The sequence below is a fragment of the Camelina sativa genome, chromosome 10 (assembly GCF_030686135.1).
Source record: "Camelina sativa cultivar CO46 ecotype springtype chromosome 10, ASM3068613v1".
Lineage (NCBI taxonomy): Eukaryota > Viridiplantae > Streptophyta > Magnoliopsida > Brassicales > Brassicaceae > Camelina > Camelina sativa.
In genome coordinates, this window is record NC_141889.1 from 21,908,005 (window position 1) to 21,930,357 (window position 22,353).

Consider the following 22,353-nt stretch of genomic DNA (forward strand, 5'->3'; position numbering starts at 1 on the left):
TCCAAGGTGAATAAACTGGTCCAGATATCAAGTGGGACCCACATTGAATGATCCCTTGAGTTTTCAAAAAACGATATATGCGATTGCATGATATATACTAACGGATGCGATCATACCAGCACTAATGCACCGGATCCCATCAGAACTCCGCAGTTAAGCGTGCTTGGGCGAGAGTAGTACTAGGATGGGTGACCTCCCGGGAAGTCCTCGTGTTGCATCCCTCCTTCTTTTTTTTTTTTTTTTTTTGGTTGTTGCGTAAGACTATATAGTACAAACATAACGCCGTAACTTTTACATCGTGAGGAACCACGCGACCCATAATACCTTTTCGGAAAGCCCCAAGAGTGTTTCTGGCAAGGCAATGGGTCTTCGTACCATTGGACCATTCCGGAGGCCGAATTTTGACGTTTGAAGGTGTTTCGGATGTTTTCCGGTGATCGCGACACAATTAGCTACGAATACCAAATTATGTTTGGATATGGTAATCTCTTGTTTTTCGCGGTTGGAAGCACGTCCAAGGTGAATAAACTGGTCCAGATATCAAGTGGGACCCACATTGAATGATCCCTTGAGTTTTCAAAAAACGATATATGCGATTGCATGATATATACTAACGGATGCGATCATACCAGCACTAATGCACCGGATCCCATCAGAACTCCGCAGTTAAGCGTGCTTGGGCGAGAGTAGTACTAGGATGGGTGACCTCCCGGGAAGTCCTCGTGTTGCATCCCTCCCTCTTTTTTTTTTTTTTTTTTTTGGTTGTTGCGTAAGACTATATAGTACAAACATAACGCCGTAACTTTTACATCGTGAGGAACCACGCGACCCATAATACCATTTCGGAAAGCCCCAAGAGTGTTTCTGGCAAGGCAATGGGTCTTCGTACCATTGGACCATTCCGGAGGCCGAATTTTGACGTTTGAAGGTGTTTCGGATGTTTTTTGGTGATCGCGACACAATTAGCTACGAGTACAAAATTATGTTTGGATATGGTTATCTCTTGTTTTTCGCGGTTGGAAGCACGTCCAAGGTGAATAAACGGTCCACATATCAAGTGGGACCCACATTGAATGATCCCTAGAGTTTTTAAAACACGATATATGCGATTGCATGATATATACTAACGGATGTGATCATACCAGCACTAATGCACCGGATCCCATCAGAACTCCGCAGTCAAGCGTGCTTGGGCGAGAGTAGTACTAGGATGGGTGACCTCCCGGGAAGTCCTCGTGTTGCATCCCTCCTTCTTTTTTTTTTTTTTTTTTTGGTTGTTGCGTAAGACTATATAGTACAAACATAACGCCGTAACTTTTACATCGTGAGGAACCACGCGACCCATAATACCTTTTCGGAAAGCCCCAAGAGTGTTTCTGGCAAGGCAATGGGTCTTCGTACCATTGGACCATTCCGGAGGCCGAATTTTGACGTTTGAAGGTGTTTCGGATGTTTTTTGGTGATCGCGACACAATTAGCTACGAGTACAAAATTATGTTTGGATATGGTTATCTCTTGTTTTTCGCGGTTGGAAGCACGTCCAAGGTGAATAAACGGTCCACATATCAAGTGGGACCCACATTGAATGATCCCTAGAGTTTTTAAAACACGATATATGCGATTGCATGATATATACTAACGGATGTGATCATACCAGCACTAATGCACCGGATCCCATCAGAACTCCGCAGTCAAGCGTGCTTGGGCGAGAGTAGTACTAGGATGGGTGACCTCCCGGGAAGTCCTCGTGTTGCATCCCTCCTTCTTTTTTTTTTTTTTTTTTTGGTTGTTGCGTAAGACTATATAGTACAAACATAACGCCGTAACTTTTACATCGTGAGGAACCACGCGACCCATAATACCTTTTCGGAAAGCCCCAAGAGTGTTTCTGGCAAGGCAATGGGTCTTCGTACCATTGGACCATTCCGGAGGCCGAATTTTGACGTTTGAAGGTGTTTCGGATGTTTTCCGGTGATCGCGACACAATTAGCTACGAATACCAAATTATGTTTGGATATGGTAATCTCTTGTTTTTCGCGGTTGGAAGCACGTCCAAGGTGAATAAACTGGTCCAGATATCAAGTGGGACCCACATTGAATGATCCCTTGAGTTTTCAAAAAACGATATATGCGATTGCATGATATATACTAACGGATGCGATCATACCAGCACTAATGCACCGGATCCCATCAGAACTCCGCAGTTAAGCGTGCTTGGGCGAGAGTAGTACTAGGATGGGTGACCTCCCGGGAAGTCCTCGTGTTGCATCCCTCCCTCTTTTTTTTTTTTTTTTTTTTGGTTGTTGCGTAAGACTATATAGTACAAACATAACGCCGTAACTTTTACATCGTGAGGAACCACGCGACCCATAATACAATTTCGGAAAGCCCCAAGAGTGTTTCTGGCAAGGCAATGGGTCTTCGTACCATTGGACCATTCCGGAGGCCGAATTTTGACGTTTGAAGGTGTTTCGGATGTTTTTTGGTGATCGCGACACAATTAGCTACGAGTACAAAATTATGTTTGGATATGGTTATCTCTTGTTTTTCGCGGTTGGAAGCACGTCCAAGGTGAATAAACGGTCCACATATCAAGTGGGACCCACATTGAATGATCCCTAGAGTTTTTAAAACACGATATATGCGATTGCATGATATATACTAACGGATGTGATCATACCAGCACTAATGCACCGGATCCCATCAGAACTCCGCAGTCAAGCGTGCTTGGGCGAGAGTAGTACTAGGATGGGTGACCTCCCGGGAAGTCCTCGTGTTGCATCCCTCCTTCTTTTTTTTTTTTTTTTTTTGGTTGTTGCGTAAGACTATATAGTACAAACATAACGCCGTAACTTTTACATCGTGAGGAACCACGCGACCCATAATACCTTTTCGGAAAGCCCCAAGAGTGTTTCTGGCAAGGCAATGGGTCTTCGTACCATTGGACCATTCCGGAGGCCGAATTTTGACGTTTGAAGGTGTTTCGGATGTTTTCCGGTGATCGCGACACAATTAGCTACGAATACCAAATTATGTTTGGATATGGTAATCTCTTGTTTTTCGCGGTTGGAAGCACGTCCAAGGTGAATAAACTGGTCCAGATATCAAGTGGGACCCACATTGAATGATCCCTTGAGTTTTCAAAAAACGATATATGCGATTGCATGATATATACTAACGGATGCGATCATACCAGCACTAATGCACCGGATCCCATCAGAACTCCGCAGTTAAGCGTGCTTGGGCGAGAGTAGTACTAGGATGGGTGACCTCCCGGGAAGTCCTCGTGTTGCATCCCTCCCTCTTTTTTTTTTTTTTTTTTTTGGTTGTTGCGTAAGACTATATAGTACAAACATAACGCCGTAACTTTTACATCGTGAGGAACCACGCGACCCATAATACCATTTCGGAAAGCCCCAAGAGTGTTTCTGGCAAGGCAATGGGTCTTCGTACCATTGGACCATTCCGGAGGCCGAATTTTGACGTTTGAAGGTGTTTCGGATGTTTTTTGGTGATCGCGACACAATTAGCTACGAGTACAAAATTATGTTTGGATATGGTTATCTCTTGTTTTTCGCGGTTGGAAGCACGTCCAAGGTGAATAAACGGTCCACATATCAAGTGGGACCCACATTGAATGATCCCTAGAGTTTTTAAAACACGATATATGCGATTGCATGATATATACTAACGGATGTGATCATACCAGCACTAATGCACCGGATCCCATCAGAACTCCGCAGTCAAGCGTGCTTGGGCGAGAGTAGTACTAGGATGGGTGACCTCCCGGGAAGTCCTCGTGTTGCATCCCTCCTTCTTTTTTTTTTTTTTTTTTTGGTTGTTGCGTAAGACTATATAGTACAAACATAACGCCGTAACTTTTACATCGTGAGGAACCACGCGACCCATAATACCTTTTCGGAAAGCCCCAAGAGTGTTTCTGGCAAGGCAATGGGTCTTCGTACCATTGGACCATTCCGGAGGCCGAATTTTGACGTTTGAAGGTGTTTCGGATGTTTTCCGGTGATCGCGACACAATTAGCTACGAATACCAAATTATGTTTGGATATGGTAATCTCTTGTTTTTCGCGGTTGGAAGCACGTCCAAGGTGAATAAACTGGTCCAGATATCAAGTGGGACCCACATTGAATGATCCCTTGAGTTTTCAAAAAACGATATATGCGATTGCATGATATATACTAACGGATGCGATCATACCAGCACTAATGCACCGGATCCCATCAGAACTCCGCAGTTAAGCGTGCTTGGGCGAGAGTAGTACTAGGATGGGTGACCTCCCGGGAAGTCCTCGTGTTGCATCCCTCCCTCTTTTTTTTTTTTTTTTTTTTGGTTGTTGCGTAAGACTATATAGTACAAACATAACGCCGTAACTTTTACATCGTGAGGAACCACGCGACCCATAATACAATTTCGGAAAGCCCCAAGAGTGTTTCTGGCAAGGCAATGGGTCTTCGTACCATTGGACCATTCCGGAGGCCGAATTTTGACGTTTGAAGGTGTTTCGGATGTTTTTTGGTGATCGCGACACAATTAGCTACGAGTACAAAATTATGTTTGGATATGGTTATCTCTTGTTTTTCGCGGTTGGAAGCACGTCCAAGGTGAATAAACGGTCCACATATCAAGTGGGACCCACATTGAATGATCCCTAGAGTTTTTAAAACACGATATATGCGATTGCATGATATATACTAACGGATGTGATCATACCAGCACTAATGCACCGGATCCCATCAGAACTCCGCAGTCAAGCGTGCTTGGGCGAGAGTAGTACTAGGATGGGTGACCTCCCGGGAAGTCCTCGTGTTGCATCCCTCCTTCTTTTTTTTTTTTTTTTTTTGGTTGTTGCGTAAGACTATATAGTACAAACATAACGCCGTAACTTTTACATCGTGAGGAACCACGCGACCCATAATACCTTTTCGGAAAGCCCCAAGAGTGTTTCTGGCAAGGCAATGGGTCTTCGTACCATTGGACCATTCCGGAGGCCGAATTTTGACGTTTGAAGGTGTTTCGGATGTTTTCCGGTGATCGCGACACAATTAGCTACGAATACCAAATTATGTTTGGATATGGTAATCTCTTGTTTTTCGCGGTTGGAAGCACGTCCAAGGTGAATAAACTGGTCCAGATATCAAGTGGGACCCACATTGAATGATCCCTTGAGTTTTCAAAAAACGATATATGCGATTGCATGATATATACTAACGGATGCGATCATACCAGCACTAATGCACCGGATCCCATCAGAACTCCGCAGTTAAGCGTGCTTGGGCGAGAGTAGTACTAGGATGGGTGACCTCCCGGGAAGTCCTCGTGTTGCATCCCTCCCTCTTTTTTTTTTTTTTTTTTTTGGTTGTTGCGTAAGACTATATAGTACAAACATAACGCCGTAACTTTTACATCGTGAGGAACCACGCGACCCATAATACCATTTCGGAAAGCCCCAAGAGTGTTTCTGGCAAGGCAATGGGTCTTCGTACCATTGGACCATTCCGGAGGCCGAATTTTGACGTTTGAAGGTGTTTCGGATGTTTTTTGGTGATCGCGACACAATTAGCTACGAGTACAAAATTATGTTTGGATATGGTTATCTCTTGTTTTTCGCGGTTGGAAGCACGTCCAAGGTGAATAAACGGTCCACATATCAAGTGGGACCCACATTGAATGATCCCTAGAGTTTTTAAAACACGATATATGCGATTGCATGATATATACTAACGGATGTGATCATACCAGCACTAATGCACCGGATCCCATCAGAACTCCGCAGTCAAGCGTGCTTGGGCGAGAGTAGTACTAGGATGGGTGACCTCCCGGGAAGTCCTCGTGTTGCATCCCTCCTTCTTTTTTTTTTTTTTTTTTTGGTTGTTGCGTAAGACTATATAGTACAAACATAACGCCGTAACTTTTACATCGTGAGGAACCACGCGACCCATAATACCTTTTCGGAAAGCCCCAAGAGTGTTTCTGGCAAGGCAATGGGTCTTCGTACCATTGGACCATTCCGGAGGCCGAATTTTGACGTTTGAAGGTGTTTCGGATGTTTTCCGGTGATCGCGACACAATTAGCTACGAATACCAAATTATGTTTGGATATGGTAATCTCTTGTTTTTCGCGGTTGGAAGCACGTCCAAGGTGAATAAACTGGTCCAGATATCAAGTGGGACCCACATTGAATGATCCCTTGAGTTTTCAAAAAACGATATATGCGATTGCATGATATATACTAACGGATGCGATCATACCAGCACTAATGCACCGGATCCCATCAGAACTCCGCAGTTAAGCGTGCTTGGGCGAGAGTAGTACTAGGATGGGTGACCTCCCGGGAAGTCCTCGTGTTGCATCCCTCCCTCTTTTTTTTTTTTTTTTTTTTGGTTGTTGCGTAAGACTATATAGTACAAACATAACGCCGTAACTTTTACATCGTGAGGAACCACGCGACCCATAATACCATTTCGGAAAGCCCCAAGAGTGTTTCTGGCAAGGCAATGGGTCTTCGTACCATTGGACCATTCCGGAGGCCGAATTTTGACGTTTGAAGGTGTTTCGGATGTTTTTTGGTGATCGCGACACAATTAGCTACGAGTACAAAATTATGTTTGGATATGGTTATCTCTTGTTTTTCGCGGTTGGAAGCACGTCCAAGGTGAATAAACGGTCCACATATCAAGTGGGACCCACATTGAATGATCCCTAGAGTTTTTAAAAAACGATATATGCGATTGCATGATATATACTAACGGATGTGATCATACCAGCACTAATGCACCGGATCCCATCAGAACTCCGCAGTCAAGCGTGCTTGGGCGAGAGTAGTACTAGGATGGGTGACCTCCCGGAGGTCCTCGTGATGCATCCCTCCTTTTTTTTTTTTTTTTTTTGGTTGTTGCGTAAGAGTATATAGTACAAACAGAACATCGTAACTTTGACATCGTGAGGAACCACGCGACCCATAATACCATTTTGGAAAGCCCCAAGAGTGTTTCTGGCAAGGCAATGGGTCTTCGTACCATTGGACCATTCCGGAGGCCGAATTTTGACGTTTGAAGGTGTTTCGGATGTTTTTTTGTGATCGCGACACAATTAGCTACGAGTACAAAATTATGTTTGGATATGGTTATCTCTTGTTTTTCGCGGTTGGAAGCACGTCCAAGGTGAATAAACGGTCCACATATCAAGTGGGACCCACATTGAATGATCCCTAGAGTTTTTAAAAAACGATATATGCGATTGCATGATATATACTAACGGATGTGATCATACCAGCACTAATGCACCGGATCCCATCAGAACTCCGCAGTAAAGCATGCTTGGGCGAGAGTAGTACTAGGATGGGTGACCTCCCGGAAGTCCTCGTGATGCATCCCTCCTTTTTTTTTTTTTTTTTTTGGTTGTTGCGTAAGAGTATATAGTACAAACAGAACATCGTAACTTTGACATTGTGAGGAACCACGCGACCCATAATACCATTTTGGAAAGCCCCAAGAGTGTTTCTGGCAAGGCAATGGGTCTTCGTTCCATTGGACCATTCCGGAGGCCGAATTTTGACGTTTGAAGGTGTTTCGGATGTTTTTTGGTGATCGCGACACAATTAGCTACGAGTACAAAATTATGTTTGGATATGGTTATCTCTTGTTTTTCGCGGTTGGAAGCACGTCCAAGGTGAATAAACGGTCCACATATCAAGTGGGACCCACATTGAATGATCCCTAGAGTTTTTAAAAAACGATATATGCGATTGAATGGTATATACTAACGGATGCGATCATACCAGCACTAATGCACCGGATCCCATCAGAACTCCGCAGTCAAGCGTGCTTGGGCGAGAGTAGTACTAGGATGGGTGACCTCCCGGAAGTCCTCGTGATGCATCCCTCCTTTTTTTTTTTTTTTTTTTGGTTGTTGCGTAAGAGTATATAGTACAAACAAAACATCGTAACTTTGACATCGTGAGGAACCACGCGACCCATAATACCATTTTGGAAAGCCCCAAGAGTGTTTCTGGCAAGGCAATGGGTCTTCGTACCATTGGACCATTCCGGAGGCCGAATTTTGACGTTTGAAGGTGTTTCGGATGTTTTTTTGTGATCGCGACACAATTAGCTACGAGTACAAAATTATGTTTGGATATGGTTATCTCTTGTTTTTCGCGGTTGGAAGCACGTCCAAGGTGAATAAACGGTCCACATATCAAGTGGGACCCACATTGAATGATCCCTAGAGTTTTTAAAAAACGATATATGCGATTGCATGATATATACTAACGGATGTGATCATACCAGCACTAATGCACCGGATCCCATCAGAACTCCGCAGTCAAGCATGCTTGGGCGAGAGTAGTACTAGGATGGGTGACCTCCCGGAAGTCCTCGTGATGCATCCCTCCTTTTTTTTTTTTTTTTTTTGGTTGTTGCGTAAGAGTATATAGTACAAACAGAACATCGTAACTTTGACATTGTGAGGAACCACGCGACCCATAATACCATTTTGGAAAGCCCCAAGAGTGTTTCTGGCAAGGCAATGGGTCTTCGTTCCATTGGACCATTCCGGAGGCCGAATTTTGACGTTTGAAGGTGTTTCGGATGTTTTTTGGTGATCGCGACACAATTAGCTACGAGTACAAAATTATGTTTGGATATGGTTATCTCTTGTTTTTCGCGGTTGGAAGCACGTCCAAGGTGAATAAACGGTCCACATATCAAGTGGGACCCACATTGAATGATCCCTAGAGTTTTTAAAAAACGATATATGCGATTGAATGGTATATACTAACGGATGCGATCATACCAGCACTAATGCACCGGATCCCATCAGAACTCCGCAGTCAAGCGTGCTTGGGCGAGAGTAGTACTAGGATGGGTGACCTCCCGGAAGTCCTCGTGATGCATCCCTCCTTTTTTTTTTTTTTTTTTTGGTTGTTGCGTAAGAGTATATAGTACAAACAGAACATCGTAACTTTGACATCGTGAGGAACCACGCGACCCATAATACCATTTTGGAAAGCCCCAAGAGTGTTTCTGGCAAGGCAATGGGTCTTCGTACCATTGGACCATTCCGGAGGCCGAATTTTGACGTTTGAAGGTGTTTCGGATGTTTTTTGGTGATCGCGACACAATTAGCTACGAGTACAAAATTATGTTTGGATATGGTTATCTCTTGTTTTTCGCGGTTGGAAGCACGTCCAAGGTGAATAAACGGTCCACATATCAAGTGGGACCCACATTGAATGATCCCTAGAGTTTTTAAAAAACGATATATGCGATTGCATGATATATACTAACGGATGTGATCATACCAGCACTAATGCACCGGATCCCATCAGAACTCCGCAGTCAAGCATGCTTGGGCGAGAGTAGTACTAGGATGGGTGACCTCCCGGAAGTCCTCGTGATGCATCCCTCCTTTTTTTTTTTTTTTTTTTGGTTGTTGCGTAAGAGTATATAGTACAAACAGAACATCGTAACTTTGACATTGTGAGGAACCACGCGACCCATAATACCATTTTGGAAAGCCCCAAGAGTGTTTCTGGCAAGGCAATGGGTCTTCGTTCCATTGGACCATTCCGGAGGCCGAATTTTGACGTTTGAAGGTGTTTCGGATGTTTTTTGGTGATCGCGACACAATTAGCTACGAGTACAAAATTATGTTTGGATATGGTTATCTCTTGTTTTTCGCGGTTGGAAGCACGTCCAAGGTGAATAAACGGTCCACATATCAAGTGGGACCCACATTGAATGATCCCTAGAGTTTTTAAAAAACGATATATGCGATTGAATGGTATATACTAACGGATGCGATCATACCAGCACTAATGCACCGGATCCCATCAGAACTCCGCAGTCAAGCGTGCTTGGGCGAGAGTAGTACTAGGATGGGTGACCTCCCGGAAGTCCTCGTGATGCATCCCTCCTTTTTTTTTTTTTTTTTTTGGTTGTTGCGTAAGAGTATATAGTACAAACAGAACATCGTAACTTTGACATCGTGAGGAACCACGCGACCCATAATACCATTTTGGAAAGCCCCAAGAGTGTTTCTGGCAAGGCAATGGGTCTTCGTACCATTGGACCATTCCGGAGGCCGAATTTTGACGTTTGAAGGTGTTTCGGATGTTTTTTGGTGATCGCGACACAATTAGCTACGAGTACAAAATTATGTTTGGATATGGTTATCTCTTGTTTTTCGCGGTTGGAAGCACGTCCAAGGTGAATAAACGGTCCACATATCAAGTGGGACCCACATTGAATGATCCCTAGAGTTTTTAAAACACGATATATGCGATTGCATGATATATACTAACGGATGTGATCATACCAGCACTAATGCACCGGATCCCATCAGAACTCCGCAGTCAAGCGTGCTTGGGCGAGAGTAGTACTAGGATGGGTGACCTCCCGGGAAGTCCTCGTGATGCATCCCTCCTTTTTTTTTTTTTTTTTTGGTTGTTGCGTAAGAGTATATAGTACAAACAGAACATCGTAACTTTGACATTGTGAGGAACCACGCGACCCATAATACCATTTTGGAAAGCCCCAAGAGTGTTTCTGGCAAGGCAATGGGTCTTCGTACCATTGGACCATTCCGGAGGCCGAATTTTGACGTTTGAAGGTGTTTCGGATGTTTTTTGGTGATCGCGACACAATTAGCTACGAGTACAAAATTATGTTTGGATATGGTTATCTCTTGTTTTTCGCGGTTGGAAGCACGTCCAAGGTGAATAAACGGTCCACATATCAAGTGGGACCCACATTGAATGATCCCTAGAGTTTTTAAAAAACGATATATGCGATTGCATGATATATACTAACGGATGTGATCATACCAGCACTAATGCACCGGATCCCATCAGAACTCCGCAGTCAAGCGTGCTTGGGCGAGAGTAGTACTAGGATGGGTGACCTCCCGGAGGTCCTCGTGATGCATCCCTCCTTTTTTTTTTTTTTTTTTTGGTTGTTGCGTAAGAGTATATAGTACAAACAGAACATCGTAACTTTGACATCGTGAGGAACCACGCGACCCATAATACCATTTTGGAAAGCCCCAAGAGTGTTTCTGGCAAGGCAATGGGTCTTCGTACCATTGGACCATTCCGGAGGCCGAATTTTGACGTTTGAAGGTGTTTCGGATGTTTTTTTGTGATCGCGACACAATTAGCTACGAGTACAAAATTATGTTTGGATATGGTTATCTCTTGTTTTTCGCGGTTGGAAGCACGTCCAAGGTGAATAAACGGTCCACATATCAAGTGGGACCCACATTGAATGATCCCTAGAGTTTTTAAAAAACGATATATGCGATTGCATGATATATACTAACGGATGTGATCATACCAGCACTAATGCACCGGATCCCATCAGAACTCCGCAGTCAAGCGTGCTTGGGCGAGAGTAGTACTAGGATGGGTGACCTCCCGGAAGTCCTCGTGATGCATCCCTCCTTTTTTTTTTTTTTTTTTTGGTTGTTGCGTAAGAGTATATAGTACAAACAGAACATCGTAACTTTGACATTGTGAGGAACCACGCGACCCATAATACCATTTTGGAAAGCCCCAAGAGTGTTTCTGGCAAGGCAATGGGTCTTCGTACCATTGGACCATTCCGGAGGCCGAATTTTGACGTTTGAAGGTGTTTCGGATGTTTTTTGGTGATCGCGACACAATTAGCTACGAGTACAAAATTATGTTTGGATATGGTTATCTCTTGTTTTTCGCGGTTGGAAGCACGTCCAAGGTGAATAAACGGTCCACATATCAAGTGGGACCCACATTGAATGATCCCTAGAGTTTTTAAAAAACGATATATGCGATTGCATGATATATACTAACGGATGTGATCATACCAGCACTAATGCACCGGATCCCATCAGAACTCCGCAGTCAAGCGTGCTTGGGCGAGAGTAGTACTAGGATGGGTGACCTCCCGGAGGTCCTCGTGATGCATCCCTCCTTTTTTTTTTTTTTTTTTTGGTTGTTGCGTAAGAGTATATAGTACAAACAGAACATCGTAACTTTGACATCGTGAGGAACCACGCGACCCATAATACCATTTTGGAAAGCCCCAAGAGTGTTTCTGGCAAGGCAATGGGTCTTCGTACCATTGGACCATTCCGGAGGCCGAATTTTGACGTTTGAAGGTGTTTCGGATGTTTTTTTGTGATCGCGACACAATTAGCTACGAGTACAAAATTATGTTTGGATATGGTTATCTCTTGTTTTTCGCGGTTGGAAGCACGTCCAAGGTGAATAAACGGTCCACATATCAAGTGGGACCCACATTGAATGATCCCTAGAGTTTTTAAAAAACGATATATGCGATTGCATGATATATACTAACGGATGCGATCATACCAGCACTAATGCACCGGATCCCATCAGAACTCCGCAGTCAAGCGTGCTTGGGCGAGAGTAGTACTAGGATGGGTGACCTCCCGGGAAGTCCTCGTGTTGCATCCCTCCTTTTTTTTTTTTTTTTTTTGGTTGTTGCGTAAGACTATATAGTACAAACATAACGCCGTAACTTTTACATCGTGAGGAACCACGCGACCCATAATACCATTTCGGAAAGCCCCAAGAGTGTTTCTGGCAAGGCAATGGGTCTTCGTACCATTGGACCATTCCGGAGGCCGAATTTTGACGTTTGAAGGTGTTTCGGATGTTTTTTGGTGATCGCGACACAATTAGCTACAAGTACAAAATTATGTTTGGATATGGTTATCTCTTGTTTTTCGCGGTTGGAAGCACGTCCAAGGTGAATAAACGGTCCACATATCAAGTGGGACCCACATTGAATGATCCCTAGAGTTTTTAAAAAACGATATATGCGATTGCATGATATATACTAACGGATGCGATCATACCAGCACTAATGCACCGGATCCCATCAGAACTCCGCAGTCAAGCGTGCTTGGGCGAGAGTAGTACTAGGATGGGTGACCTCCCGGGAAGTCCTCGTGTTGCATCCCTCCTTTTTTTTTTTTTTTTTTTGGTTGTTGCGTAAGACTATATAGTACAAACATAACGCCGTAACTTTTACATCGTGAGGAACCACGCGACCCATAATACCATTTCGGAAAGCCCCAAGAGTGTTTCTGGCAAGGCAATGGGTCTTCGTACCATTGGACCATTCCGGAGGCCGAATTTTGACGTTTGAAGGTGTTTCGGATGTTTTTTGGTGATCGCGACACAATTAGCTACGAGTATTTGGTGATCATTCAATGTGGGTCCCACGATGTAAAAGTTACGGCGTTATGTTTGTACTATATAGTCTTACGCAACAACCAAAAAAAAAAAAAAAAAAAGAAGGAGGGATGCAACACGAGGACTTCCCGGGAGGTCACCCATCCTAGTACTACTCTCGCCCAAGCATGCTTGACTGCGGAGTTCTGATGGGATCCGGTGCATTAGTGCTGGTATGATCGCATCCGTTAGTATATACCATTCAATCGCATATATCGTGTTTTAAAAACTCTAGGGATCATTCAATGTGGGTCCCACTTGATATGTGGACCGTTTATTCACCTTGGACGTGCTTCCAACCGCGAAAAACAAGAGATAACCATATCCAAACATAATTTTGTACTTGTAGCTAATTGTGTCGCGATCACCAAAAAACATCCGAAACACCTTCAAACGTCAAAATTCGGCCTCCGGAATGGTCCAATGGTACGAAGACCCATTGCCTTGCCAGAAACACTCTTGGGGCTTTCCGAAAAGGTATTATGGGTCGCGTGGTTCCTCACGATGTAAAAGTTACGGCGTTATGTTTGTACTATATAGTCTTACGCAACAACCAAAAAAAAAAAAAAAAAAAGAAGGAGGGATGCAACACGAGGACTTCCCGGGAGGTCACCCATCCTAGTACTACTCTCGCCCAAGCACGCTTGACTGCGGAGTTCTGATGGGATCCGGTGCATTAGTGCTGGTATGATCGCATCCGTTAGTATATACCATTCAATCGCATATATCGTGTTTTAAAAACTCTAGGGATCATTCAATGTGGGTCCCACTTGATATGTGGACCGTTTATTCACCTTGGACGTGCTTCCAACCGCGAAAAACAAGAGATAACCATATCCAAACATAATTTTGTACTTGTAGCTAATTGTGTCGCGATCACCAAAAAACATCCGAAACACCTTCAAACGTCAAAATTCGGCCTCCGGAATGGTCCAATGGTACAAAGACCCATTGCCTTGCCAGAAACACTCTTGGGGCTTTCCGAAAAGGTATTATGGGTCGCGTGGTTCCTCACGATGTAAAAGTTACGGCGTTATGTTTGTACTATATAGTCTTACGCAACAACCAAAAAAAAAAAAAAAAAAAGAAGGAGGGATGCAACACGAGGACTTCCCGGGAGGTCACCCATCCTAGTACTACTCTCGCCCAAGCACGCTTGACTGCGGAGTTCTGATGGGATCCGGTGCATTAGTGCTGGTATGATCGCATCCGTTAGTATATACCATTCAATCGCATATATCGTGTTTTAAAAACTCTAGGGATCATTCAATGTGGGTCCCACTTGATATGTGGACCGTTTATTCACCTTGGACGTGCTTCCAACCGCGAAAAACAAGAGATAACCATATCCAAACATAATTTTGTACTTGTAGCTAATTGTGTCGCGATCACCAAAAAACATCCGAAACACCTTCAAACGTCAAAATTCGGCCTCCGGAATGGTCCAATGGTACGAAGACCCATTGCCTTGCCAGAAACACTCTTGGGGCTTTCCGAAAAGGTATTATGGGTCGCGTGGTTCCTCACGATGTAAAAGTTACGGCGTTATGTTTGTACTATATAGTCTTACGCAACAACCAAAAAAAAAAAAAAAAAAAGAAGGAGGGATGCAACACGAGGACTTCCCGGGAGGTCACCCATCCTAGTACTACTCTCGCCCAAGCACGCTTGACTGCGGAGTTCTGATGGGATCCGGTGCATTAGTGCTGGTATGATCGCATCCGTTAGTATATACCATTCAATCGCATATATCGTGTTTTAAAAACTCTAGGGATCATTCAATGTGGGTCCCACTTGATATGTGGACCGTTTATTCACCTTGGACGTGCTTCCAACCGCGAAAAACAAGAGATAACCATATCCAAACATAATTTTGTACTCGTAGCTAATTGTGTCGCGATCACCAAAAAACATCCGAAACACCTTCAAACGTCAAAATTCGGCCTCCGGAATGGTCCAATGGTACGAAGACCCATTGCCTTGCCAGAAACAGTCTTGGGGCTTTCCGAAAAGGTATTATGGGTCGCGTGGTTCCTCACGATGTAAAAGTTACGGCGTTATGTTTGTACTATATAGTCTTACGCAACAACCAAAAAAAAAAAAAAAAAAAGAAGGAGGGATGCAACACGAGGACTTCCCGGGAGGTCACCCATCCTAGTACTACTCTCGCCCAAGCACGCTTGACTGCGGAGTTCTGATGGGATCCGGTGCATTAGTGCTGGTATGATCGCATCCGTTAGTATATACCATTCAATCGCATATATCGTGTTTTAAAAACTCTAGGGATCATTCAATGTGGGTCCCACTTGATATGTGGACCGTTTATTCACCTTGGACGTGCTTCCAACCGCGAAAAACAAGAGATAACCATATCCAAACATAATTTTGTACTTGTAGCTAATTGTGTCGCGATCACCAAAAAACATCCGAAACACCTTCAAACGTCAAAATTCGGCCTCCGGAATGGTCCAATGGTACGAAGACCCATTGCCTTGCCAGAAACACTCTTGGGGCTTTCCGAAATGGTATTATGGGTCGCGTGGTTCCTCACGATGTAAAAGTTACGACGTTATGTTTGTACTATATAGTCTTACGCAACAACCAAAAAAAAAAAAAAAAAAAGAAGGAGGGATGCAACACGAGGACTTCCCGGGAGGTCACCCATCCTAGTACTACTCTCGCCCAAGCACGCTTGACTGCGGAGTTCTGATGGGATCCGGTGCATTAGTGCTGGTATGATCGCATCCGTTAGTATATACCATTCAATCGCATATATCGTGTTTTAAAAACTCTAGGGATCATTCAATGTGGGTCCCACTTGATATGTGGACCGTTTATTCACCTTGGACGTGCTTCCAACCGCGAAAAACAAGAGATAACCATATCCAAACATAATTTTGTACTCGTAGCTAATTGTGTCGCGATCACCAAAAAACATCCGAAACACCTTCAAACGTCAAAATTCGGCCTCCGGAATGGTCCAATGGTACGAAGACCCATTGCCTTGCCAGAAACAGTCTTGGGGCTTTCCGAAAAGGTATTATGGGTCGCGTGGTTCCTCACGATGTAAAAGTTACGGCGTTATGTTTGTACTATATAGTCTTACGCAACAACCAAAAAAAAAAAAAAAAAAAGAAGGAGGGATGCAACACGAGGACTTCCCGGGAGGTCACCCATCCTAGTACTACTCTCGCCCAAGCACGCTTGACTGCGGAGTTCTGATGGGATCCGGTGCATTAGTGCTGGTATGATCGCATCCGTTAGTATATACCATTCAATCGCATATATCGTGTTTTAAAAACTCTAGGGATCATTCAATGTGGGTCCCACTTGATATGTGGACCGTTTATTCACCTTGGACGTGCTTCCAACCGCGAAAAACAAGAGATAACCATATCCAAACATAATTTTGTACTTGTAGCTAATTGTGTCGCGATCACCAAAAAACATCCGAAACACCTTCAAACGTCAAAATTCGGCCTCCGGAATGGTCCAATGGTACGAAGACCCATTGCCTTGCCAGAAACACTCTTGGGGCTTTCCGAAAAGGTATTATGGGTCGCGTGGTTCCTCACGATGTAAAAGTTACGGCGTTATGTTTGTACTATATAGTCTTACGCAACAACCAAAAAAAAAAAAAAAAAAAGAAGGAGGGATGCAACACGAGGACTTCCCGGGAGGTCACCCATCCTAGTACTACTCTCGCCCAAGCACGCTTGACTGCGGAGTTCTGATGGGATCCGGTGCATTAGTGCTGGTATGATCGCATCCGTTAGTATATACCATTCAATCGCATATATCGTGTTTTAAAAACTCTAGGGATCATTCAATGTGGGTCCCACTTGATATGTGGACCGTTTATTCACCTTGGACGTGCTTCCAACCGCGAAAAACAAGAGATAACCATATCCAAACATAATTTTGTACTCGTAGCTAATTGTGTCGCGATCACCAAAAAACATCCGAAACACCTTCAAACGTCAAAATTCGGCCTCCGGAATGGTCCAATGGTACGAAGACCCATTGCCTTGCCAGAAACACTCTTGGGGCTTTCCGAAAAGGTATTATGGGTCGCGTGGTTCCTCACGATGTAAAAGTTACGGCGTTATGTTTGTACTATATAGTCTTACGCAACAACCAAAAAAAAAAAAAAAAAAAGAAGGAGGGATGCAACACGAGGACTTCCCGGGAGGTCACCCATCCTAGTACTACTCTCGCCCAAGCACGCTTGACTGCGGAGTTCTGATGGGATCCGGTGCATTAGTGCTGGTATGATCGCATCCGTTAGTATATACCATTCAATCGCATATATCGTGTTTTAAAAACTCTAGGGATCATTCAATGTGGGTCCCACTTGATATGTGGACCGTTTATTCACCTTGGACGTGCTTCCAACCGCGAAAAACAAGAGATAACCATATCCAAACATAATTTTGTACTCGTAGCTAATTGTGTCGCGATCACCAAAAAACATCCGAAACACCTTCAAACGTCAAAATTCGGCCTCCGGAATGGTCCAATGGTACGAAGACCCATTGCCTTGCCAGAAACAGTCTTGGGGCTTTCCGAAAAGGTATTATGGGTCGCGTGGTTCCTCACGATGTAAAAGTTACGGCGTTATGTTTGTACTATATAGTCTTACGCAACAACCAAAAAAAAAAAAAAAAAAAGAAGGAGGGATGCAACACGAGGACTTCCCGGGAGGTCACCCATCCTAGTACTACTCTCGCCCAAGCACGCTTGACTGCGGAGTTCTGATGGGATCCGGTGCATTAGTGCTGGTATGATCGCATCCGTTAGTATATACCATTCAATCGCATATATCGTGTTTTAAAAACTCTAGGGATCATTCAATGTGGGTCCCACTTGATATGTGGACCGTTTATTCACCTTGGACGTGCTTCCAACCGCGAAAAACAAGAGATAACCATATCCAAACATAATTTTGTACTTGTAGCTAATTGTGTCGCGATCACCAAAAAACATCCGAAACACCTTCAAACGTCAAAATTCGGCCTCCGGAATGGTCCAATGGTACGAAGACCCATTGCCTTGCCAGAAACACTCTTGGGGCTTTCCGAAATGGTATTATGGGTCGCGTGGTTCCTCACGATGTAAAAGTTACGACGTTATGTTTGTACTATATAGTCTTACGCAACAACCAAAAAAAAAAAAAAAAAAAGAAGGAGGGATGCAACACGAGGACTTCCCGGGAGGTCACCCATCCTAGTACTACTCTCGCCCAAGCACGCTTGACTGCGGAGTTCTGATGGGATCCGGTGCATTAGTGCTGGTATGATCGCATCCGTTAGTATATACCATTCAATCGCATATATCGTGTTTTAAAAACTCTAGGGATCATTCAATGTGGGTCCCACTTGATATGTGGACCGTTTATTCACCTTGGACGTGCTTCCAACCGCGAAAAACAAGAGATAACCATATCCAAACATAATTTTGTACTCGTAGCTAATTGTGTCGCGATCACCAAAAAACATCCGAAACACCTTCAAACGTCAAAATTCGGCCTCCGGAATGGTCCAATGGTACGAAGACCCATTGCCTTGCCAGAAACACTCTTGGGGCTTTCCGAAAAGGTATTATGGGTCGCGTGGTTCCTCACGATGTAAAAGTTACGGCGTTATGTTTGTACTATATAGTCTTACGCAACAACCAAAAAAAAAAAAAAAAAAAGAAGGAGGGATGCAACACGAGGACTTCCCGGGAGGTCACCCATCCTAGTACTACTCTCGCCCAAGCACGCTTGACTGCGGAGTTCTGATGGGATCCGGTGCATTAGTGCTGGTATGATCGCATCCGTTAGTATATACCATTCAATCGCATATATCGTGTTTTAAAAACTCTAGGGATCATTCAATGTGGGTCCCACTTGATATGTGGACCGTTTATTCACCTTGGACGTGCTTCCAACCGCGAAAAACAAGAGATAACCATATCCAAACATAATTTTGTACTTGTAGCTAATTGTGTCGCGATCACCAAAAAACATCCGAAACACCTTCAAACGTCAAAATTCGGCCTCCGGAATGGTCCAATGGTACAAAGACCCATTGCCTTGCCAGAAACACTCTTGGGGCTTTCCGAAATGGTATTATGGGTCGCGTGGTTCCTCACGATGTAAAAGTTACGGCGTTATGTTTGTACTATATAGTCTTACGCAACAACCAAAAAAAAAAAAAAAAAAAGAAGGAGGGATGCAACACGAGGACTTCCCGGGAGGTCACCCATCCTAGTACTACTCTCGCCCAAACACGCTTGACTGCGGAGTTCTGATGGGATCCGGTGCATTAGTGCTGGTATGATCGCATCCGTTAGTATATACCATTCAATCGCATATATCGTGTTTTAAAAACTCTAGGGATCATTCAATGTGGGTCCCACTTGATATGTGGACCGTTTATTCACCTTGGACGTGCTTCCAACCGCGAAAAACAAGAGATAACCATATCCAAACATAATTTTGTACTCGTAGCTAATTGTGTCGCGATCACCAAAAAACATCCGAAACACCTTCAAACGTCAAAATTCGGCCTCCGGAATGGTCCAATGGTACGAAGACCCATTGCCTTGCCAGAAACACTCTTGGGGCTTTCCGAAAAGGTATTATGGGTCGCGTGGTTCCTCACGATGTAAAAGTTACGGCGTTATGTTTGTACTATATAGTCTTACGCAACAACCAAAAAAAAAAAAAAAAAAAAGAAGGAGGGATGCAACACGAGGACTTCCCGGGAGGTCACCCATCCTAGTACTACTCTTGCCCAAGCACGCTTGACTGCGGAGTTCTGATGGGATCCGGTGCATTAGTGCTGGTATGATCGCATCCGTTAGTATATACCATTCAATCGCATATATCGTGTTTTAAAAACTCTAGGGATCATTCAATGTGGGTCCCACTTGATATGTGGACCGTTTATTCACCTTGGACGTGCTTCCAACCGCGAAAAACAAGAGATAACCATATCCAAACATAATTTTGTACTCGTAGCTAATTGTGTCGCGATCACCAAAAAACATCCGAAACACCTTCAAACGTCAAAATTCGGCCTCCGGAATGGTCCAATGGTACGAAGACCCATTGCCTTGCCAGAAACACTCTTGGGGCTTTCCGAAAAGGTATTATGGGTCGCGTGGTTCCTCACGATGTAAAAGTTACGGCGTTATGTTTGTACTATATAGTCTTACGCAACAACCAAAAAAAAAAAAAAAAAAAGAAGGAGGGATGCAACACGAGGACTTCCCGGGAGGTCACCCATCCTAGTACTACTCTCGCCCAAGCACGCTTGACTGCGGAGTTCTGATGGGATCCGGTGCATTAGTGCTGGTATGATCGCATCCGTTAGTATATACCATTCAATCGCATATATCGTGTTTTAAAAACTCTAGGGATCATTCAATGTGGGTCCCACTTGATATGTGGACCGTTTATTCACCTTGGACGTGCTTCCAACCGCGAAAAACAAGAGATAACCATATCCAAACATAATTTTGTACTTGTAGCTAATTGTGTCGCGATCACCAAAAAACATCCGAAACACCTTCAAACGTCAAAATTCGGCCTCCGGAATGGTCCAATGGTACGAAGACCCATTGCCTTGCCAGAAACACTCTTGGGGCTTTCCGAAATGGTATTATGGGTCGCGTGGTTCCTCACGATGTAAAAGTTACGGCGTTATGTTTGTACTATATAGTCTTACGCAACAACCAAAAAAAAAAAAAAAAAAAGAAGGAGGGATGCAACACGAGGACTTCCCGGGAGGTCACCCATCCTAGTACTACTCTCGCCCAAGCACGCTTGACTGCGGAGTTCTGATGGGATCCGGTGCATTAGTGCTGGTATGATCGCATCCGTTAGTATATACCATTCAATCGCATATATCGTGTTTTAAAAACTCTAGGGATCATTCAATGTGGGTCCCACTTGATATGTGGACCGTTTATTCACCTTGGACGTGCTTCCAACCGCGAAAAACAAGAGATAACCATATCCAAACATAATTTTGTACTCGTAGCTAATTGTGTCGCGATCACCAAAAAACATCCGAAACACCTTCAAACGTCAAAATTCGGCCTCCGGAATGGTCCAATGGTACGAAGACCCATTGCCTTGCCAGAAACACTCTTGGGGCTTTCCGAAAAGGTATTATGGGTCGCGTGGTTCCTCACGATGTAAAAGTTACGGCGTTATGTTTGTACTATATAGTCTTACGCAACAACCAAAAAAAAAAAAAAAAAAAAGAAGGAGGGATGCAACACGAGGACTTCCCGGGAGGTCACCCATCCTAGTACTACTCTTGCCCAAGCACGCTTGACTGCGGAGTTCTGATGGGATCCGGTGCATTAGTGCTGGTATGATCGCATCCGTTAGTATATACCATTCAATCGCATATATCGTGTTTTAAAAACTCTAGGGATCATTCAATGTGGGTCCCACTTGATATGTGGACCGTTTATTCACCTTGGACGTGCTTCCAACCGCGAAAAACAAGAGATAACCATATCCAAACATAATTTTGTACTCGTAGCTAATTGTGTCGCGATCACCAAAAAACATCCGAAACACCTTCAAACGTCAAAATTCGGCCTCCGGAATGGTCCAATGGTACGAAGACCCATTGCCTTGCCAGAAACACTCTTGGGGCTTTCCGAAAAGGTATTATGGGTCGCGTGGTTCCTCACGATGTAAAAGTTACGGCGTTATGTTTGTACTATATAGTCTTACGCAACAACCAAAAAAAAAAAAAAAAAAAGAAGGAGGGATGCAACACGAGGACTTCCCGGGAGGTCACCCATCCTAGTACTACTCTCGCCCAAGCACGCTTGACTGCGGAGTTCTGATGGGATCCGGTGCATTAGTGCTGGTATGATCGCATCCGTTAGTATATACCATTCAATCGCATATATCGTGTTTTAAAAACTCTAGGGATCATTCAATGTGGGTCCCACTTGATATGTGGACCGTTTATTCACCTTGGACGTGCTTCCAACCGCGAAAAACAAGAGATAACCATATCCAAACATAATTTTGTACTCGTAGCTAATTGTGTCGCGATCACCAAAAAACATCCGAAACAC

General features: G+C 44.0%; 37 non-coding genes and 7 pseudogenes across 37 annotated transcripts; 26 read left to right on the forward strand and 18 right to left on the reverse strand.

Moving 5' to 3' along the window:
• Window positions 1-102: 102 nt before the first annotated feature.
• Window positions 103-221, forward strand: LOC147936541 (5S ribosomal RNA). The gene has a single exon (XR_015570188.1). It is a non-coding gene; the product is annotated as a 5S ribosomal RNA (ribosomal RNA).
• A 394-nt stretch (window positions 222-615) lies between these two features.
• On the forward strand, window positions 616-734 carry LOC147936542 (5S ribosomal RNA). Its single transcript, XR_015570199.1, has one exon. It is a non-coding gene; the product is annotated as a 5S ribosomal RNA (ribosomal RNA).
• Window positions 735-1,128: 394 nt separating this feature from the next.
• On the forward strand, window positions 1,129-1,247 carry LOC147936543 (5S ribosomal RNA). Its single transcript, XR_015569377.1, has one exon. It is a non-coding gene; the product is annotated as a 5S ribosomal RNA (ribosomal RNA).
• A 393-nt stretch (window positions 1,248-1,640) lies between these two features.
• On the forward strand, window positions 1,641-1,759 carry LOC147936544 (5S ribosomal RNA). The gene has a single exon (XR_015569378.1). It is a non-coding gene; the product is annotated as a 5S ribosomal RNA (ribosomal RNA).
• Window positions 1,760-2,153: 394 nt separating this feature from the next.
• LOC147936545 (5S ribosomal RNA) lies at window positions 2,154-2,272 on the forward strand. Its single transcript, XR_015570210.1, has one exon. It is a non-coding gene; the product is annotated as a 5S ribosomal RNA (ribosomal RNA).
• A 394-nt stretch (window positions 2,273-2,666) lies between these two features.
• On the forward strand, window positions 2,667-2,785 carry LOC147936546 (5S ribosomal RNA). The gene has a single exon (XR_015569379.1). It is a non-coding gene; the product is annotated as a 5S ribosomal RNA (ribosomal RNA).
• A 394-nt stretch (window positions 2,786-3,179) lies between these two features.
• On the forward strand, window positions 3,180-3,298 carry LOC147936547 (5S ribosomal RNA). Its single transcript, XR_015570221.1, has one exon. It is a non-coding gene; the product is annotated as a 5S ribosomal RNA (ribosomal RNA).
• A 394-nt stretch (window positions 3,299-3,692) lies between these two features.
• On the forward strand, window positions 3,693-3,811 carry LOC147936548 (5S ribosomal RNA). Its single transcript, XR_015569380.1, has one exon. It is a non-coding gene; the product is annotated as a 5S ribosomal RNA (ribosomal RNA).
• Window positions 3,812-4,205: 394 nt separating this feature from the next.
• On the forward strand, window positions 4,206-4,324 carry LOC147936549 (5S ribosomal RNA). Its single transcript, XR_015570233.1, has one exon. It is a non-coding gene; the product is annotated as a 5S ribosomal RNA (ribosomal RNA).
• A 394-nt stretch (window positions 4,325-4,718) lies between these two features.
• Window positions 4,719-4,837, forward strand: LOC147936550 (5S ribosomal RNA). Its single transcript, XR_015569382.1, has one exon. It is a non-coding gene; the product is annotated as a 5S ribosomal RNA (ribosomal RNA).
• A 394-nt stretch (window positions 4,838-5,231) lies between these two features.
• LOC147936551 (5S ribosomal RNA) lies at window positions 5,232-5,350 on the forward strand. Its single transcript, XR_015570244.1, has one exon. It is a non-coding gene; the product is annotated as a 5S ribosomal RNA (ribosomal RNA).
• A 394-nt stretch (window positions 5,351-5,744) lies between these two features.
• LOC147936552 (5S ribosomal RNA) lies at window positions 5,745-5,863 on the forward strand. The gene has a single exon (XR_015569383.1). It is a non-coding gene; the product is annotated as a 5S ribosomal RNA (ribosomal RNA).
• A 394-nt stretch (window positions 5,864-6,257) lies between these two features.
• On the forward strand, window positions 6,258-6,376 carry LOC147936553 (5S ribosomal RNA). Its single transcript, XR_015570255.1, has one exon. It is a non-coding gene; the product is annotated as a 5S ribosomal RNA (ribosomal RNA).
• A 394-nt stretch (window positions 6,377-6,770) lies between these two features.
• On the forward strand, window positions 6,771-6,888 carry LOC147936554 (5S ribosomal RNA; annotated as a pseudogene).
• A 390-nt stretch (window positions 6,889-7,278) lies between these two features.
• LOC147936555 (5S ribosomal RNA) lies at window positions 7,279-7,396 on the forward strand (annotated as a pseudogene).
• Window positions 7,397-7,786: 390 nt separating this feature from the next.
• LOC147936556 (5S ribosomal RNA) lies at window positions 7,787-7,904 on the forward strand. Its single transcript, XR_015569662.1, has one exon. It is a non-coding gene; the product is annotated as a 5S ribosomal RNA (ribosomal RNA).
• Window positions 7,905-8,294: 390 nt separating this feature from the next.
• LOC147936557 (5S ribosomal RNA) lies at window positions 8,295-8,412 on the forward strand (annotated as a pseudogene).
• A 390-nt stretch (window positions 8,413-8,802) lies between these two features.
• Window positions 8,803-8,920, forward strand: LOC147936558 (5S ribosomal RNA). The gene has a single exon (XR_015569663.1). It is a non-coding gene; the product is annotated as a 5S ribosomal RNA (ribosomal RNA).
• Window positions 8,921-9,310: 390 nt separating this feature from the next.
• Window positions 9,311-9,428, forward strand: LOC147936559 (5S ribosomal RNA; annotated as a pseudogene).
• Window positions 9,429-9,818: 390 nt separating this feature from the next.
• Window positions 9,819-9,936, forward strand: LOC147936560 (5S ribosomal RNA). Its single transcript, XR_015569664.1, has one exon. It is a non-coding gene; the product is annotated as a 5S ribosomal RNA (ribosomal RNA).
• Window positions 9,937-10,326: 390 nt separating this feature from the next.
• Window positions 10,327-10,445, forward strand: LOC147936561 (5S ribosomal RNA). Its single transcript, XR_015569621.1, has one exon. It is a non-coding gene; the product is annotated as a 5S ribosomal RNA (ribosomal RNA).
• Window positions 10,446-10,834: 389 nt separating this feature from the next.
• On the forward strand, window positions 10,835-10,952 carry LOC147936562 (5S ribosomal RNA; annotated as a pseudogene).
• Window positions 10,953-11,342: 390 nt separating this feature from the next.
• On the forward strand, window positions 11,343-11,460 carry LOC147936563 (5S ribosomal RNA; annotated as a pseudogene).
• A 390-nt stretch (window positions 11,461-11,850) lies between these two features.
• On the forward strand, window positions 11,851-11,968 carry LOC147936564 (5S ribosomal RNA; annotated as a pseudogene).
• A 390-nt stretch (window positions 11,969-12,358) lies between these two features.
• On the forward strand, window positions 12,359-12,477 carry LOC147936565 (5S ribosomal RNA). Its single transcript, XR_015570123.1, has one exon. It is a non-coding gene; the product is annotated as a 5S ribosomal RNA (ribosomal RNA).
• Window positions 12,478-12,867: 390 nt separating this feature from the next.
• LOC147936566 (5S ribosomal RNA) lies at window positions 12,868-12,986 on the forward strand. The gene has a single exon (XR_015570124.1). It is a non-coding gene; the product is annotated as a 5S ribosomal RNA (ribosomal RNA).
• Window positions 12,987-13,328: 342 nt separating this feature from the next.
• LOC147936567 (5S ribosomal RNA) lies at window positions 13,329-13,447 on the reverse strand. The gene has a single exon (XR_015569547.1). It is a non-coding gene; the product is annotated as a 5S ribosomal RNA (ribosomal RNA).
• A 393-nt stretch (window positions 13,448-13,840) lies between these two features.
• Window positions 13,841-13,959, reverse strand: LOC147936568 (5S ribosomal RNA). Its single transcript, XR_015570125.1, has one exon. It is a non-coding gene; the product is annotated as a 5S ribosomal RNA (ribosomal RNA).
• Window positions 13,960-14,352: 393 nt separating this feature from the next.
• Window positions 14,353-14,471, reverse strand: LOC147936569 (5S ribosomal RNA). The gene has a single exon (XR_015570126.1). It is a non-coding gene; the product is annotated as a 5S ribosomal RNA (ribosomal RNA).
• Window positions 14,472-14,864: 393 nt separating this feature from the next.
• Window positions 14,865-14,983, reverse strand: LOC147936570 (5S ribosomal RNA). The gene has a single exon (XR_015570127.1). It is a non-coding gene; the product is annotated as a 5S ribosomal RNA (ribosomal RNA).
• A 393-nt stretch (window positions 14,984-15,376) lies between these two features.
• LOC147936571 (5S ribosomal RNA) lies at window positions 15,377-15,495 on the reverse strand. Its single transcript, XR_015570128.1, has one exon. It is a non-coding gene; the product is annotated as a 5S ribosomal RNA (ribosomal RNA).
• Window positions 15,496-15,888: 393 nt separating this feature from the next.
• LOC147936572 (5S ribosomal RNA) lies at window positions 15,889-16,007 on the reverse strand. Its single transcript, XR_015570129.1, has one exon. It is a non-coding gene; the product is annotated as a 5S ribosomal RNA (ribosomal RNA).
• A 393-nt stretch (window positions 16,008-16,400) lies between these two features.
• Window positions 16,401-16,519, reverse strand: LOC147936573 (5S ribosomal RNA). The gene has a single exon (XR_015570130.1). It is a non-coding gene; the product is annotated as a 5S ribosomal RNA (ribosomal RNA).
• A 393-nt stretch (window positions 16,520-16,912) lies between these two features.
• On the reverse strand, window positions 16,913-17,031 carry LOC147936574 (5S ribosomal RNA). The gene has a single exon (XR_015570131.1). It is a non-coding gene; the product is annotated as a 5S ribosomal RNA (ribosomal RNA).
• A 393-nt stretch (window positions 17,032-17,424) lies between these two features.
• LOC147936575 (5S ribosomal RNA) lies at window positions 17,425-17,543 on the reverse strand. The gene has a single exon (XR_015570133.1). It is a non-coding gene; the product is annotated as a 5S ribosomal RNA (ribosomal RNA).
• A 393-nt stretch (window positions 17,544-17,936) lies between these two features.
• On the reverse strand, window positions 17,937-18,055 carry LOC147936576 (5S ribosomal RNA). Its single transcript, XR_015570134.1, has one exon. It is a non-coding gene; the product is annotated as a 5S ribosomal RNA (ribosomal RNA).
• Window positions 18,056-18,448: 393 nt separating this feature from the next.
• Window positions 18,449-18,567, reverse strand: LOC147936577 (5S ribosomal RNA). Its single transcript, XR_015570135.1, has one exon. It is a non-coding gene; the product is annotated as a 5S ribosomal RNA (ribosomal RNA).
• Window positions 18,568-18,960: 393 nt separating this feature from the next.
• On the reverse strand, window positions 18,961-19,079 carry LOC147936578 (5S ribosomal RNA). Its single transcript, XR_015570136.1, has one exon. It is a non-coding gene; the product is annotated as a 5S ribosomal RNA (ribosomal RNA).
• Window positions 19,080-19,472: 393 nt separating this feature from the next.
• LOC147936579 (5S ribosomal RNA) lies at window positions 19,473-19,591 on the reverse strand. The gene has a single exon (XR_015569536.1). It is a non-coding gene; the product is annotated as a 5S ribosomal RNA (ribosomal RNA).
• Window positions 19,592-19,985: 394 nt separating this feature from the next.
• On the reverse strand, window positions 19,986-20,104 carry LOC147936580 (5S ribosomal RNA). Its single transcript, XR_015569555.1, has one exon. It is a non-coding gene; the product is annotated as a 5S ribosomal RNA (ribosomal RNA).
• Window positions 20,105-20,497: 393 nt separating this feature from the next.
• LOC147936581 (5S ribosomal RNA) lies at window positions 20,498-20,616 on the reverse strand. Its single transcript, XR_015570137.1, has one exon. It is a non-coding gene; the product is annotated as a 5S ribosomal RNA (ribosomal RNA).
• A 393-nt stretch (window positions 20,617-21,009) lies between these two features.
• Window positions 21,010-21,128, reverse strand: LOC147936582 (5S ribosomal RNA). Its single transcript, XR_015570138.1, has one exon. It is a non-coding gene; the product is annotated as a 5S ribosomal RNA (ribosomal RNA).
• Window positions 21,129-21,522: 394 nt separating this feature from the next.
• LOC147936583 (5S ribosomal RNA) lies at window positions 21,523-21,641 on the reverse strand. Its single transcript, XR_015569556.1, has one exon. It is a non-coding gene; the product is annotated as a 5S ribosomal RNA (ribosomal RNA).
• A 393-nt stretch (window positions 21,642-22,034) lies between these two features.
• LOC147936584 (5S ribosomal RNA) lies at window positions 22,035-22,153 on the reverse strand. Its single transcript, XR_015570139.1, has one exon. It is a non-coding gene; the product is annotated as a 5S ribosomal RNA (ribosomal RNA).
• Window positions 22,154-22,353: the final 200 nt, after the last annotated feature.